Source organism: Phoca vitulina, unplaced genomic scaffold (assembly GCF_004348235.1).
Source record: "Phoca vitulina isolate PV1807 unplaced genomic scaffold, GSC_HSeal_1.0 scaffold12, whole genome shotgun sequence".
Lineage (NCBI taxonomy): Eukaryota > Metazoa > Chordata > Mammalia > Carnivora > Phocidae > Phoca > Phoca vitulina.
In genome coordinates, this window is record NW_022589715.1 from 21,351,277 (window position 1) to 21,364,056 (window position 12,780).

Here is a 12,780-nt window from a genome sequence, read left to right on the forward strand (position 1 = left end):
TAAAACAGAGAGCTGGACACCCTTTCACAGCAGAAATGTTAGACTCTGAGAGAGGTAGTGCTAGACACAGAAGCTGAGGCAGTCAAGGGGGGAGCAATAGTGTGGCCTTCTGAAAGTCAGGCCAGGAAGACTGTTTTTGGCCCACTAGAGGTTCTGTTGAGAATGACGACGAAACTCTCCCTGCTTCCCAGCTGCTGAGAAGGTCCTCTGGGCTTCCACGTCCTTATCACAGGCCTCATCTCCTTATATAACCTGATATGTCTCTTCCTTGCAATCTGAAAAAGCCTAACACTGTCTATAGTGTTGCCATCTGTTAAATTATTTAGTTAGCATACGTTCTCAGAAGTAATAACTACTGGGCCAATGAGAATAAACACTTTTATGTTTCTTGACAGAATATTTATGTATGTTTTCCATAAGTACTAAACCAATTCACATTGCTTCCAGCAAAGTGTGTGCCTCTGCAATCTTACCCACAATGGATATTAGCAAAGATAAAATATTTATTGTATGTTTATTGTGCCTTACTATGGTCACTCTTGTGGTAACGGAGTAAAGGGAAGGACTCTGGCGCAGGCCCTAGACTTGTTCTGCCAGGACCCTTTGTAGGACTTGCAAAGCCCTTCATAGGAAGGACTAGAGAATCAATTTAACTCAAAGGCCCTGAGTTTTAACAGAGTGGATAAAGACGCATGAAATAATATAAGAGGTTTTATTTTGGATATAGTTTTGTTAATAGAACTAATACACTAATACTTTAGTAAAAAGAACATGGTCTTGATTTCAGATGGACTCCAACTGAAGACTCATCATTTTCCAGTATTTTGACTTTGAACAATTTTCTAACCTTAAGGATGGAATAATAATGCTTATGCCTACCTACAGTGTAATGTGATAGTTAAATAAAATAAAATAATATATACACAAGTGTTTGATACATTCTTGTTCGCTGGTGATTTCGGGGATTTTCTGCCTTGGTGCACTATCTCTTCTCCAACCCACTGCTAGTCATTTGTTCATGTGCACATCCTCCTGCCTTTGTCTCTGGGCTGGGGAGAAAATAAGGATCATAAACTTTTTCTTATTTCAATTGGCAAAGCAAAACACTGTCCTAATATTTGCATACTGTGGGTTGTCAGCTATGCAGTTTGTCAGCAAACTTCCTGTGATCCAGGAACCATTTAGGTTAAATGTATTTATTCAGCTGAAACAGATTTATAGACCATGAAATATCCATCAATGGTAATTTTTTTTCACACAGAGGAAAATGCAACCATACATGTCTTAGGAGTAATACCTCCAAAACAACCTTAGGTAAAAATAGGAAAAGGAACTAGAAAATAATTAAATATGTCTTCCTTCCTCACTCCATTCAATAAAATCCAATCCATCTCAGATCACACTGTATTCATAAAGTGTTTCCTTCCTTTCCAATGACTAAATGATCTCTCTCCCCTTTGACTATTCCCATTTTTTTATATCTACCATTCATGAAGTTCTGATGAAAACCTAGTCTATACTGTTTTTCTAATCTATGCTTTATATCTCCAAATATGTTGTCTGGACGACAGGGATCTCTTTATATATTTTGTATCCTCTGCAACAACTAACACAGTGACCCATGCTCATAGTTGATATGTGGGTTTTATTGATCATCATGACTACAATTCAAACTTAATATTTCATGAATACTTCTTATAATTAGAGAAAACTTTTCCTCTAATTACTTTTAATAGTTAAACTTTGGAATCCAAACAAAGATCTCAATATTGAGGAAATAGTTAACTCATGGGTTACCCATATAATAGAATATGATTCAGGTATTAAAAATTATGTTTATGAAATTTGTAACAAGGTGAGAAAGGCTTGTGAATATTGAAAATAGACAGGACATCAAAATTTATATTAAATATACACCTCTATTGGTTTTTGAAAGAATATATACAAATATATTGAGAACATCCAATTCTGGTTATGTCAGACTAGCTTGTAGTCAACCTTCCCACCAGAAACAATTAAAAATCTGGTTGAAAAAAATCAGCTATGTGAGGCACTGGAAAGCCACCGAGGTAGCCAGAATTTGAGAAATCAAAATTCTGGAAAGAAGAATAACACATTTATGTGAACCTAACTTTGTGTGCTTCGTTTTTGCTCAAAATACTTATTATTCTTAAGAATAACAGGACCAAGTGTCCAAAAAGCTGAGCAAAAAGGGGAGAGCTAAGAGTCAGAGAAACAAGCCAGAACTCTTAGCAATTGTACAGAGCTGGGAAGGAAGGAAGAAAGGAGGGAGGGAGGGAGGGAAGGAAGGAAGGAAGGAAGGAAGGAAGGAAGGAAGGAAGGAAGGAAGGAAGGAAATGGGAGCTTGGAGCCACCATAATGGCCAGTCAGCACTTAAAGGGTCAAGATCCCAGAAGGAAGAAAGTAAAAAGCAGTGATATATCCTCTGCCAAGGAATTTGGCTGTGAAAGAGTAAGGATTTGAAATGGTAGGCAGATAAAGCAGCATCAAAGAAGGTCATATTGTAAGTATGGAAATAGACAAAATTAGGCTGCTACTATCTTAATGAAGAAAAATAAAGATACTAGATGAAAAGGCTTATAAAAGCTACAATAATGAAGAGTATGGAAGATACTTAAAGATAGTTAAAGAAAAATCCAATGTAATAGAATAGAGAATCTTTCTTATGGAAAGAAATGGAATTTTGACCTTTCCGTCCTAGCATACACAAAATTCATTTCCTTATAGATTTAAGATCTAAACTTAAAGGAAAAACAATAAAGTTTCTAGCAGACAACATAGAAGAAAGCCATTTTTATCCTAAGGTAGATGAAAATATCTTACAAAGAACACAAAGACACCACCCATAAAGGAAAGAAAATGATGAATTGAGCTCTGTTAAAGTCAAGAACTTCTATTTATCAATAGTTACCACTAGGAGATTAAAAGAACAAGAATGGAGAAGATATTTGCCATACATACAACAAACCAAGAATTTTAATCCAGAATACATAAAGAATTCAGAAAAATCAATGACAGAATAATAGCTAGCACAGCAGAAAAGTAAGCAAAACCTTGAGAAGGCATTCTACAAAACCAGGCTACACAATGAGCAAAAGATATATCAAAAAATGCTAACAGTGGTAGACATGCAAACTAAACACACAATAAAATACCATCATATATTCTCTAAAATGTAAAACACTGACACATGCCACATGTTGCCAAGGATGTGGAGCAACTGAAACTCTTCTACCCTCCTGTGGAAGTATAAATTAGTACACCACTTTAAAAATCTGGTTGGAAGCATCTACTAAAGTAAAGCATATGCTTAACTTTTTTAAATTTCTGGCCCAGAAATTCCATAAAGCACACATGCATACAGGTATTAGAAAAGATGTACAAGATGATTTATAACAATTTATTATAATGACTAAAAACAATAAAATTTTAAAAGCTCGTCAGCAATAGAATGAATAAATTGTGTATGTTACTACAATGGAATACCATGCAGCAATGAAAACCATCAAATTACTGCAATGTGCAGCAATGTGGATGAACCTCACAAATAGAATGTTGAGTGAAAGATGTTGGACATCAAAGGGTACATTTATATAAAGACTGCATTTACATAACATTCAAAAATAGGCAAACTAATCTATATCATTGAAAGGTTCCTGGATGGAGCTCAAGAGTATAATGCTAAGTGAAATAAGTCAATCAGAGAAAGACAAATACCATTATATCTCACTCATATGTGGAATTTAAGAAAACAAAATAAATGAGCAAAAGAAAAAAAAGAGAGAAACAAATCAAGAAATAGACTCTTAACTATAGAGAACAAACTGATGGTTACCAGAGGGGAGATAGGTGGGGGATGGGGAAAATAGGGGATGTGGATTAAAGAGCACACTTATAATGAAGAAAATAAAATAAAATGATTTAAAAATATCTATGAGAAGAAAAAATAAAATAAATAAATGTCACGTTAATGTTTACTGTGGTAGACAGAATACTATTCCCCTAAAGATGTTGATGTTCTAATCCTTAGAAAGATGAATGTGACCTTACATACAAAAGAAACTTTGTAGATATGATTAAATTAAGGGCTTTGAGCTAGGGAGATTATCCTGGATTATCTGGGTGGGCCCATTATAATCACAAAGGTCCTTATAAGAGGGAAACAGGAAGAGTCAAAGTTAGAAGGAGACATGCAATGGAACCAAAGGTTGAGGTGATGTATTTTGGGAAAATAAAAAAAGAGATCAAAATCCAAAAAATGCCAATGAACTCCAGAAACTAGAAAAAGTAAGGAAATCATTTTCCCCCTGAAGCCTCCAGGAGGAATACAGTCCTGCCAAATTATTGATTTTAGACTTCTGAACCCTGGAAGTATAAAAAAAAAAAAAAACCCACCCCAAAACCAAAAAAATAAAAACCAGAAAAAAACCGTCATTTGAGGACCTTTGAGAAGAGGGTGGTAGAGGCTGAGACAAGGAATAGAGGGATTTCTTAATTGTTCAATAATTTAAAATATATGCATAAGGTGTGCTTTTTTGATTGATTCTCTTCTCTTCAATAAAAGGAATTTTTTTAAGACTTTATTGAAGTGATTACACTAAAATGATAACTCTGGTTGATTGTCTCTAGTTTATACTTACCTACTTCCTCAAAATCATGTGTGATGACCTATTTTCTTGACAAGCTAGTAAAAAGTAAAAAGCTTTAAAATAAACTCCAGTGTGAGATACTTGCTCTCACAAGTGGGGTGGGAGATTTACACAGATGAAAAACACCTATCTCGTATCCTCAAAACTGGGAGAGTAGATATAGGTGTAAATGATTTTGATATTTAAAAATTAAATGTGAGTGATACAGAGTGGCAAAGGAACAGGGAAATGGTAAAGTTTTGAGATATTAGGAGATTTTTTTTTTCTTTTTAAAGATTTTATTTATTTATTTGACAGAGAGGGAACACAAGCAGGGGGAGTGGGAGAGGGAGAAGCAGGCTTCCCACGGAGCAGGGAGCCCGATGTGGGGCTGGATCCTCGTGACCTGAGCCGAAGGCAGACGCTTAATGACTGAGCCACCCAGATGCCCCGGGAGATATTTCTTGAGAAGTGACATTGATAAAGATGAAAGGGTAAGTGCTTACATACAATCCAGTGTGTATTTTACACATGCTTATCATTTAACCTATAAACTAGGTACTGTTATTAGCCCACATTTGCAAATGAATAAACTGAGCATTAAAGGCAAAGCCCAGTTTATGCTCAAAGTCAGGGAGAAGAAGCCATGTGTAACTGACCCCAGGATCTGAGCTCAGCCTGTCTCTGTGTTAACATTCATGCCTGAGGTTACAGGAGTTAATAAATGGGAAAGTAAAAGGAAGTGTTTTCAAGAGAAAACAGAGCTCTACAAATATCAATGTAACAAACTAATGTTTTGAAATATTAATTTTTTCCTTAGTTTTCCTTTGCTTCCTTGGACATAATCCTTCCCCCTGGTCAATGAGAGAAACCCATGTGGCCTCAAGAATTGATTTTGTAAATAGCAAGAAAGCAAAGAGAAAAAAGGAATCTTCAATATTTGATATGGCTATTTGCATTTAGATGATTTTTTTTGACATCCAAAATAGGCTCACAAGGACCACAGAGAAGAAAAATGGTTTTGAAATTCTGAACTTTTTTATTTCATAAGGGGTTTTTGTGGGTTTTTTTTAAGAAAAGGAAAAGTTTTTTTATTATTAAAAGTGAAAAGTCCTAAAGGAGGCAAGGTATGGTGTTTATTACCATGACAAGATATGGCTGGAGACTAGAAGTCTGTGCGGTCACCTGGCCTAAGCGTAAATAAGGAAAACAAGTGGAGTATGACCTTAAGAGAGGTTGAAGGAACAAGTGAGCTTACCCTTTGGGTGAACACAGCAGAAGGGGTGGGGGGGATTAAAAAAGTAAATGGAGTCATGGTGTAGAGCTAGCCAAGCATTGCAATGACTGTTGCTAGCCAAGGAGCTTCTTCAATCTTGCCAAGATCAGCTTGTCATTGCTTTCCTTTAAGTAAAAGTTCCCTTGGCTGAATAGCCATGTGAGCAATCCTCATTCCCATTGGAGAGGGGCATCCATCTCCAGTTTCCTACAGACAATCAATGAATCTTCTAGCAAAATGAATGCTCATCCACATCCTGAGATGAACTAAATCCCATTAGAACTTCCCTGCAAGGGAATCCCTCCCACTTTTCAAAGACTTGAGACCTCCCCAAATAGGGAACAAAACCCTTGACCTAGAGGAAGTTAGTGGTAGTAAAGAAAGCCTGGAGAGACTCCTGTGTGGGGGTGGACCTCTACAGTTATATTAAAACAAGCATCATTTTAGAAATACTGCTCCGCACAGCTTTTGAGACTATTGAAAGAAAAAGAAACAAATAGAATTAATTCACTAATCAAAAGACTAGATTTTTTAAAAAAACAACAAATAAACAAACTTCTAGCAAGGTTAGTAAAAACTAAAGAAAAAAACCATGAATCCATAATAAAAATGAGGAAGAAAATGTAACCCAGACACTAACAAGATTTTTCAAATTATTAGAATTTACAATGTCAACTCTTGTTTAAAGAATACTAAAATATCAATGGAACAGATCATTTTCTAGAAAAAATATACCAACACTGAAGTGTTAGAAAAAATTAGAAAGCTGCTAGTAGTAATAGCCTAACCCTAAACAAAAAGCCAAAATGCTTTCAGAAAACAAGAGTTCTTTACAACTGTATGTAGATAATCCTTGTGATACTCAGCTTGTTTGAAGACATAGAGAAAAATAATCACTTCAAAAATTTTAATTATGAATTATGTTTTTTAAAACAGGCAAGTACAGAAATGTTTAAAAAGATATTCTATTGATATTCATACTCAAGAGTAGCAGATACCAACATTTAACCATATCTTTGCCAATATTTGGTATAGACTTTCACAATATTTCCAGTTTATTTAGTGTGAAATAATATTTTACTCTGACTTCATATTGCATGTCTCTGATTTTCACTAAATTTGAGAACTTCTTAATGGTTACTAGCTTCCGGTTTCCTTGTCTGTATTTTGCTCCTATAATTCATTTGCTCATATTTCCATTTTTTTTTTTTTCCTACTGGTCAGTAGAGCACAAATCCTGGATATATACATAGTAATTACCTTCCCTCTGGTTTGTCTTTAGATATTACTTATGATGTCTTTAAAAAATTTTTTAAATATTTATTTATTTATTTATGTATTTTAGAGAGAGAGAGCACAGCGGGTAGGGGCAGAGGGAGAGGGAGACAGAGTCTTAAGCAGACTCTGCCCTGAGCATGGAGCCCAATTCCAGGCTCAATCTCACAATCCTGAGATCACGACCTGAGCAGAAATGAAGAGCTGGACACTTAACAGACTGCACCACGCAGGCGCCCCGCGATGTCTTTTTTTAAACAAAATATTTAAATTGTTTATACTCAAACCTCTTGATCTTTTCCTGTATAAAATGTACTTTTTAGTTTGCTTGTTCAAGAAAATAATTCCTAACCCAAGGTTAAAATTTCTTTCTTCTCATGTATTAAAGTTTTGCTTCTTTATATTTAGATTTTAAACCACCTGAAATTTATCCTTATGTATGACGTGAAGTGGAAATCTGATTTTATTTTTTCTTTATAAATAACAAATTATCTCTGATATATTTATCCAAGAGTTTAAACGTTCCCCACTGATTTCTAGAATTACCTTTTTCACTTATCAACTTTCCGTGTATGTCTGGATCCTTTTCTGAGATCCTTTTTTTGTCATAATAATTATGCTGTCCCAACAATTACAGCTTTATAATTAGCCAACAACTATGGGGCAAATCTTGTTGTTACTTGTTTACCATCTAAATCTCTAAACTCAGGTCCTTCCATCCTGGAGAATTCCTTTCCCTATTTCCCTTTCTGGAATTCTTTTTGTTTTTTTGTGAAAAATTTGGAATTGATCTTCTAATTCTTTTATCTCGTTTGTTATATTTTTAATCTTTAACTCTCTTTACTGGGGGAGTTTCTCAATTTTATATTACAAACTCTCTATTACATCTTTCATTTCTAGTACCATAATTTTTAATAGTTAAGGGTGTTTATTTGCTGTGGGAATGTTTCTTTTGTAGCATCCTGCTCTTGTTTAGGACCCTGGGATCATCCCTTATCCCTGATCAACTAAATTTTTTTTTCTTTGATGATTTCTTTGGCTTCCAGTTTGCCTTTGTTTTCTATGACCTTTTTTTTTTTTCTATATATTTGTTTCCTTTGGTCCTTCATATAGGAGGTTTTCCTTAAGTATCTCAACCCACAAAGCCATTGGGAGCTCTGAATGCATGGACAGGATGTGTTGACTAGTGGACGACAACTCTAGAGTGACACATGGTGAGCTAGCTTTTGAATGAAAAAACTGCAGTAACACTATGTCTGGACATCCTCATTTTTGCTGCAATAAATTCTAAGCTTCCAGCTTAAGGCTATTCCTTCAATATCTTCTGGCATCCACTGCCACCACTAAATGTCTCCCCACACATTTCTTATTATTCTTCTGTAGGTGATCTGGGGTTTTTTTTTGCAGGGGGAGCGGTGTAGATTTAATATTTTCTTTTTATCTCTTATATTAACACTTTTCACTTTGGGGTGTTTAGTTGTAGATTTACCCTTATTTATTCTATGTGTCACTCACAAGGCACTTCCAATAATAGATCTCATGTCTTTCCTCAGTTAGAATCTACACATTTCTGAGTTCAAATTTCCTAGAGGGAAAAAATGGAACAGGTTCCTAGCCAGCTAGTGAATAGACTTTCTTGTATCATGTACCCACCCTAGTCTAGTCAGCTGGAAAAGAAGAGAGAGGATTAAGTATACTTACTAGACTTCCTTCTGAAAAAGCAATGAGTGGAAAAACTTCCCAGAAATAGAGACTAAGGGGGCTCCAAAGCCACAGAAAATATCTAATATACAAATAAACTAAAAATAATGTATTGAGTCAAGTCAAATCCATATAGCCCCTTATGCTTTAGAGAATTCATAAGCTCTCTAAAATTACATGCAAAATTTTCTATGCTTGGACTTACATCCATTTTAAAAGTAGCCTATGACCCTCTGAAATGTGAAGAACCACCGTTTTGGATATATACATTTTGGATATATAAAAAATTATTTATTAAGCAACATCAGCAATAATAAACAAGTATATAGAATATCAACTATTTTTGTGTATATATAAAATATTTAGTGCTTATTTTTAGATACTGCTGGAAATAGTGGGAACTTTTTAATAAATTCTTTTTACCAATAACTACTTACAGTAAACTTATATATCAGTTCTGTGTCAAAAAGAAATGAATAAAAAAGTAATGTGAAGACTAATAATAATAATATGCCCTTGCAAGATATTGAGTACAGAGCCTTGAGGTCAAGAGCCTGCCATATGTTGGCTTCATAAAATAACTCCATAAATCAGACCCATAAAAATCTTGATAAAAAGATATTGCATCAAATGGAATAATGCATTCAGACTACTATCGTTCTCCCTTAGCTATAGAACAAGTAATGTATAGTAAACATACATCTCCTGAGGAGATAAATTATATCATCTGGATTTTAAAAGGGTCCTTTTATGGGGCGCCTGGGTGGCTCAGTCATTAAGCATCTGCCTTCGGCTCAGGTCATGATCCCAAGGTCCTGGGATCAAGCCCCACATTGGGCTCCCTGCTCCATGGGAAGCTTCCTTCTCCCTCTCCCACTCCCCCTGCTTGTGTTCCCTCTCTCACTGTGTCTCTCTCTGTCAAATAAATAAATAAAATCTTAAAAAAAAAAAAAAAAAAAGGGTCCTTTTAGGCTAGCAGAGCATTGTTAAGATAAAGAAGCCTCCCAGGACTCATTTCGATGAGCATAAAAGGGGCATCAGGTTTAAGCATCCCCATCCCTTGTGGCTCTGCTCTAGGCAAGCCACAAACAAGCTGTCTCCTCAATGAAATTTATATTTACTATGCACATGCCTAAGTGAGTAAGAGAGAGAGAAAGAAATTGCCACTGTGAAGCTATTCTCATTTCTTTTGTGGGCTGGTCAGGGGACTCACTGAATGGAACATAATCTCCCAGATGTACTTTGCTTTCCTTCCAATTGATTTTTCACTAATACTAACTTATCTCTTTTTATGATTAACACATGAAAAACGGGCTGCTACCAAGAACTCATTTAATAGCACAAATTAACCTTGTCTTTGTTAATTTACTTGATGAAACTTCTCTTCATTAAGGTGATTCTTACACCTGAGCTTTGAGATTTATCACACTGTAATGGTGTACTAAACTCACCAACTTTGATCTTTCCCACCCACTTGCGTGCCAGCCCACTCTCTACCTAAAACACTTCGTTCTTTAAGATGTAGGAAAATATCACCTTCTTTGTATAGTTGTCTCCACTTCTTCAAAACATTACTTCTGGGTGCCTGGGTGGCTCAGTCGTTAAGCGTCTGCCTTCGGCTCAGGTCATAATCCCAGGGTCCTGGGATCGAGCCCCGCATCGGGCTCCCTGCTCAGCAGGAAGCCTGCTTCTCCCTCTCCCACTCCCCCTGCTTGTATTCCCTCTCTTGCTGTGTCTCTCTCTGTCAAATAAATAAATAAAATCTTTAAAAAAAAAAAATTACTTCTGCCAATGGCCTCCCATATTTTAGTATGTATTACATCATATTTTATTTGTAGGTTAGTTTTTAATATGTATACATTACATTTTAATATGTAACACCAGGAGCTAAACCTCAAAATGCTAACCCCATATCTCAATTCTCTTTGTTTTTTAAGGTAGAGTATCTATAATGAATTTAACTAGTAGTCTTAGTCTAGGAGGCATTCTCCCTAAAGCAGTAAGAATTAGTTCACCTCATTGGGCAATACTCCTGAGGAACTACAAGGTGAAGAGATGGCATCCACATTCTCCCTTAGGGACACCTCATTCTGTACCCTGCCCAGTGGTGAAGGGGACAAATGTCCTTATCGCAATCCATTATTAAATTCCTTTTCAATTTTCTCACTTCATTTATTTTCTATGTATTTGCTTTGGTTTTTCTTTCTTCTTTACTTTATTCTCATCTTTTTCCACCTCTCTCATAACCTTACTTCTGAGGAAGAAAAGAAGAATGCTTTGTAATGTAGGTAGGAAGAGTCAGGTTCTGAAGCATGTAACTTACATTTCTTTCCCTCATAATCCCATAAACCTTTCTTCAAAATTATTATAAATTTCACCCTCAAAAGGGTCATCCAGAAATAGGGGGGAAAATGTTGAAGACAAGAATAATATGTAGTTTGGCTTCAAATTCATCTCTGTTGCAATAAAGTGGGGGAAATGATCATTTCATACTTATTAGGGGAAAAAGAGGCACACCAGTTCAGTGATAAAGTTCTTTAAAGATTTTCCTTTTCTAGTGATAAATTATCAAATTCCTTTCTCCTGTAGGCTTTATAAGGAGAGTAGTAGTCTTTATAATGCTTGAGGCTCACCTCTTCGCAGGCCCTCACCCTCCAAATCAGGCAGGGGATGTGGCCCTGTGCTAAAGAGAATTCTGGGATGGCCCCCAAGTTAGCTTCCCACTAGTGTACGCACCTTGCATACATGTAAGCATGACCTGTGAATATGATGGAATAACACTCCCATGATTAGGTTATAATATATGACAAGGATAATGGGAAAGTCACTCCCATAAGTAAGATACATTATGTAAGATTCCACCTTATTGGACTAAAGAGAGACACTCTCACTAGTTTGGACTAAATGAGTTGCTCTGTTTTGAAAGAGCCATGTGCCTAGAGCCTGAGGACATTTTCTAGAGCTGAGAATAAGCCCTGGTTGCCAGCCAGTAATTAACAGGGACTTCAATCCTTCTACCACAACATTCTATAGCCAAATAAGTTTGATAAATGCTACCTTAAATGAAGTTAAAGTCTTCAAGGCTTTTCAGACCTTTGTTATACTAATTTGCACTGGAATATTTATAAAAGGAGATACAGTATATAGCATTTCTCAAATATACGTGTCCATAAACATGAGCTGAGACTAAAATCATAACAGTTTCCAAGACAAAGAGTAGAAAAGTGGTTGCCAGGGGCTGGTGGGTGGGAGAATAAAGAGAAGTTGGTGACAGGGTATAAACTTTCAGTTATAAGGTCTGAGGATCTAATGTATAACATGGTGATTATATAATTGAAATTTGCTTGATAACTCTGTATTATATAATTGATAACACTGTATTATACAATTGAAATTTGCTAAGAAAAGAGAATGTAATGGTCTCACCAAAAGAAAAAGAAAAAAAAAACGTACATATGTGAGGTAATGGATTTGTTAATTAACTCTATAGCGGGAATACTTTCACAATATATGCATATATCAAATCATCATGTTGTACACTTTAAATATCTTATAATTTTGTCTGTTACACCTCAGTGAAACTGAAAAAATACCAGTTTCCAAAAAAAGGTGAAAAACCATTTTAAATCATATGTCAACTACTATCTGTAGGAATCACATACTAGCCATATAATATTTGTAGATTTTTTGTGGTTTGTTTTTTTCCTGTGTGTAACCTCTAACATCAACCAAGTGGCATTCAACCTAAGGTATATTTGAACCCATGTAATGACTGAGGTCCATTGAGTAAAATCTGAGATCTGAGCCTTTTCTTAATTAATTCCAAATATCACACCCTCTAGTCCTAAAGGTCACTAATAAATGATTCAGAACTGTAAT